This window comes from Pagrus major, chromosome 1 (assembly GCF_040436345.1).
Source record: "Pagrus major chromosome 1, Pma_NU_1.0".
In the NCBI taxonomy this organism is placed as follows: domain Eukaryota; kingdom Metazoa; phylum Chordata; class Actinopteri; order Spariformes; family Sparidae; genus Pagrus; species Pagrus major.
In genome coordinates, this window is record NC_133215.1 from 553,950 (window position 1) to 558,949 (window position 5,000).

At 54.8% G+C, this 5,000-nt stretch overlaps 1 protein-coding gene across 2 annotated transcripts in view; it reads right to left on the reverse strand.

The window, feature by feature from the left end:
- Positions 1–1,170, reverse strand: part of LOC141013040 (spectrin beta chain, non-erythrocytic 1-like) — a 39,401-nt gene extending 38,231 nt beyond the window's left edge. For both annotated transcript variants that reach the window (XM_073486778.1, XM_073486612.1), the window contains exon 1: positions 1,094–1,170. The gene's annotated coding sequence lies outside the window, so the exon portion shown is untranslated. The remainder of the gene's footprint in view (positions 1–1,093) is intronic.
- Between the last annotated feature and the right edge of the window lie 3,830 nt (positions 1,171–5,000).

Here is a 5,000-nt window from a genome sequence, read left to right on the forward strand (position 1 = left end):
AGTTTATAGAAAACCTGGATAGTAATTGTGCAGTAAGACGCTCAGTGGTGGAGACGTTTAAGTCATGTGACCGTGATGTCGTCTGTTTGTAGCCTAGCATTAGCTTTTTACTGCTACACATTTAATTTACACTTCAAACATCAGAGTGGAGTTCATCTGTGGAGATTATCTGGTGAACAGAACCTGGACGGATCAGAACCTTCACATTATTTTCTGTAATAATCCCACAGAGGAACCAGAGCGATGCTGACTGCAGTCAGCTGCAGAATCACTCCACATGTTGTTCAGTAAAAATCTCCTGAGATGCTTTTTGTTCGGATCAGAACCACACTGAACCCACTGACTGCAGCCTGGTGCTGCCCCTTCATCTGGGTGGAGGCAGAAGCTGCTGCCCGGCCCCCTCCCGGGCTGTGTCCGGCCCTGCGCGACAACAGAACGGTTCTGGTAGTTAGAACCTGACGGAACCTGTTTGTGTTTGCTTTGATTCACGTATCGTTGTGAAACCGTCCCGGAGCCGCCGGCGGACCGCGGCGGGGCTCGGCCCGGGTGTTCTGGCGGCAGAGGCCCGCCGCCGCTCTGTGTTTCGGTGCGGACCGGACCGAGCAGCCTCCCGGCCGGACACATCCCGCTCATTCTCCCGCTAACTGTGCGGTGAGGAGTGTTTATTGTCCCGAACACACACATCAACACACCTCCTCCTCCTCCTCCTCCTCCTCCTCCACCTCCTCCTCCTCCTCCTCCTCCTCCTCCCGCGGCCACGCCTGTTGTCGCGTCCATGCATGGCGCACCGTTATTCTCCATCCTGCCGCCGCTAATGGCTGCTGGCGGGGCGGGGGGACGAGCAGCGGACATGCGGGCTGAGGCGCACCGCGGCACGGCTACGGAGAGCGGAGCGGGCCGGGAGAGAGGACCGGGCCTCCGGGAGGACTTTGTGCTTCTGATCGGACCGGGCCGGGCCGGATCGGACCGGGCCGAGTCCCCGCCGACACGAAGCGAAGTTTGCGGAGGATCGGAGGCTTCAGTGAGCCGCTCCGCAGCTCCAATCACAGCCGCCGCAACAGACCCGCGGACAGAACAACAACAAGCTGCTCACCTGCTCAGAAGATCACGAACTTCAGCCGAGACAGAGTCCGCAGACTGGCACCCGAACCCGGCGAGACCCGGAGAGACGGAGACACGGAGACACCGAGCTGCTGCTGCTGCTGCTGCTGCTGCTGCAGGGAATGACGGGAAAGAATCCGCACTGCCCCCTCCCCTCCTCACCCCTCCTCCTCCCCTCCTCACCCCTCCCCTCCTCCCCCTCCCCTCCTCCTCCTCCTCCTCCTCCTCCTCCTCCTCCTCCTCACCCCTCCTCTCCTCCTCACCCCTCCTCCCCTCCCCTCCTCTCCTCCTCCTCCCCTCCCCTCCCCTCCTCTCCTCCTCACCCCTCCTCCTCCTCCTCCTCACCCCTCCTCCCCTCCTCTCCTCCTCACCCCTCCTCTGCTCCTCCTCCTCCCCTCCTCCTCCTCCCCTCCTCTCCTCTCCTCCTCACCCCTCCTCCCCTCCCCTCCTCCTCCTCCCCTCCTCTCCTCTCCTCCTCACCCCTCCTCCCCCTCCTCCTGTATATGAGCAGCTCAGAGAACTGAACCAGAACCAGAACTGCAGTTGTCAATATGAGCAGATTTATTGTGATGTTCTGAGCCCAGTTGGCTCCATGTTGGTGTTGGTTCTGGTTCTGATGAGACGATGTAGTTCACTGAGCGCTTTAACACAAAACTACATGAGGTTTGACTTTAACACACAAACAAAACCGGGGGAGTGATTCTCCCCGAGCAGACGCCATCTTTGCATTCAGTATCTAGTTCCTCTAATAAATCTAGACTCCACCCGAACTCCACCTGACATGACCCGACCCGACCTGACTCGACTCCAGCCGACTTGAATAACTTCAATTCTGCTGGATTTTCGCTGACTCAGTCCAAACTCGATCTAACTCCACCTGATCCGACTCAACTCAACTCTGGCTGACTCCACCACACTCGACGTGACTCCACCCAATTCTGCCCGACGCACTCGACTCCACACTCTATGACTTCATTCGACGTCGACCGACTCGACCTGACTCCACCTCACCTGACTGCACCCAAAGACTCGACTCCACCCACCCCGACTCGACCTGACTCCACCTCACCTGACTGCACCCAAAGACTCGACTCCACCCACCCCGACTCGACCTGACTCCACCTCACCTGACTGCACCCAAAGACTCGACTCCACCCACCCCGACTCGACCTGACTCCACCTCACCTGACTGCACCCAAAGACTCGACTCCACCCACCCCGACTCGACCTGACTCCACCTCACCTGACTGCACCCAAAGACTCGACTCCACCCACCCCGACTCGACCTGACTCCACCTCACCTGACTGCACCCAAAGACTCGACTCCACCCACCCCGACTCCACCCGACTCCACCTCACCTGACTGCACCCAAAGACTCGACTCCACCCACCCCGACTCGATAAGACTCCACCCAATTTGACCTGGCCTGACTTGACTCCACCTGTTCAGACTTGCTGCCCTCCACCCTTCCCTCGGGGACTCGGGGGCTTCATGGGGACTCAATTGACCAGTCACATTGGGTGATGACAGGAAGTGATGTCACATAGTGGGTGTGGCTCAGTTTCAGCACAGTCAGAGCTGATAAATAATTAATGAGCTTAATGGATCTGCAGCTGTTACCAGTCAGCCGCTGTCAGAGGAGAACCTCACAACTACGACGACAGCGGATCGAATGATCCAGTCATGATTTCATGGAATTGTCTCCATGGCAACAGCTACTAAGACTCATGGGTAGTGTAGTATTTATTCCACTGACAAAACAGAGAGAACAACATGGACGATTTGTGCCGGTCCCGCCGGGTCCAGCAGACAGTGTGGTGACTTCCTGAGCGTTGCTGCGCCTTATTGGTGGAAACATGTTGCTGTTGTGTAAAGTGAGCCGTGCTGACAGTCAGCACCGAGCCCATTAGAGTCCGATGGAGCACTTTAATGATGTCTGATGGAAAACACTGAGGCTTAATGAGAGCTGTGATTGGATAAACACACTCAGAGTGCATCAGAGAACACGAGTTATGTACCTGAGTGTTTTCATATCGACCCTTCATCTGAACATGTTAAAACAAAGACGGAGGACAAACATGTTGGTATGAATCTGAGCTTAAAGGGTCAGTCCACTCAAATCACTGACACAACTCATTGTGTGGGTGGAGACTTTTACATTACATTTACATTTATATTTACATTTAGGGCATTCAGCAGACGCTTTTGTCCAAAGCAACTTACAATAAGTACATTTGTCACAAGAAAGAAACCAAAGTAGTTGCTATTTATCAAGGATACCTTAAGTACATAAGTGCTATGATGTAAGTGCTAAAGATAAGAACATACAAGTGCATATCATTTTTATTTTTTATTTTTTTTGGGGGGGGGAGTCAAGTGAGTCTTGAGTCTTTTGCGGTCCTGACATTGGTCGGGAGTTCGTTCCACCACTGAGGTGCCAGAACAGAGAAGAGTCGCGACTTCGCTGAGCGGGTTTTGTTTGCTCTCAGCGATAGTGGTACCAGCCGGCCAGCTGGTGAAGTAGAGCGAAGTGCTCATGTTGGGGCGTGTGGTCTGACCAGTGTTTGGAGGTAGATGGGTGCAGTTCTGTTGACGGCCTTGAAGGCCAGCACCATGGTCTTGAATCTGATGCGGGCCGCAACAGGAAGCCACTGGAGGTCACGGAGGAGGGGGGTCACATGGGAGAATTTGGGTAGATTGAAAACAAGGCGCGCTGCAGCGTTCTGGATACGTTGCAAGGGTTTAGTCGCAGAGGCTGGGAGTCCAGCCAAGACAGAGTTGCAGTAGTCCAGACGGGAAATGACCAGCGATTGGACCAGGAGTTGTGTTGCGTCCTTTGTGAGGAAAGACCGGATCCTGCAGATGTTGTAGAGGGCAAATCTGCAGGATCGGGCCACTGAGGTGATGTTGGGGGTCCAGGATAGTCCGTCGTCGAGGATTACGCACAGGTTCCTCGCAGTCGATGAAGGCGGTACTGTGACGTCCTCGACAGTGACTGACAGGTCCATGTGAGGGCAGTCTTTCCCCGGGATGAAGAGGAGTTCAGGTTGAGCTTGAGGTGATGCGCAGTTGTCCAAGCGGAGATGTCTGCCAGACATTTTGAGATGCGCGTGGCAACGTGAGTATTGGAGGAGGATGGGGGAAAGGAGAGGAACAGTTGGGTGTCGTCAGCATAACAGTGGTAAGAGAATCCATGAGATGTGATTGCAGAGCCTAGTGATCTAGTGTAGAGTGAAAACAGAAGTGGTCCTAGTACTGAGCCTTGAGGGACACCAGTTTCCAGGGAGCAGGGTTTGGACAAGGAGCCATTCCACGTGACCTGAAAGGTGCGTTCTGTCAGGTTTGATGTGAACCAGGTTAGAGCAGAGTCAGCGATGCCAAGTTTGGCCAGAGTGGAGAGGAGGATTTGTTGAACAGTTGAGAAAGCGACACAGTGAGCGGGGTAACAGAGAGTGCTGAGGTACTACAGGACCTTGTGAAGACAAGGTCAAGTTGGTTCCCGGCCTGGTGGGTGGGTGGAGAGGGGGAGAGTGTGAGGTCAAATGTGGAGAAGAAGCTGATGAATTCAGATGAGCGCAGCTTCTCTGGGGGGATGTTGAAGTCACCCAAGACAACGAGCGGTGTGCCATCATCAGGGGACCAGCTTAGGAGGGTGTCCATCTCATCAAAGAAGTCACAGAGAGGACTGGGAGGGCGACAGATCACCACAATGTTGAGCTTGAAAGGAAGGGTGACAGAGACAGCGTTCAAATGCAGATCTGGGTAGGTGGTCCAGGGGCAGGGCCTGGTAGGACCACGTGGGTGAGATGAGGAGTCCAGTTCCTCCTCCTCAACCTGTTTGTCTCGGGGAGTGTGAAAATGAGTAGGCAGTTGAGAGGGCAGCTGGAGTGGCAGTGTT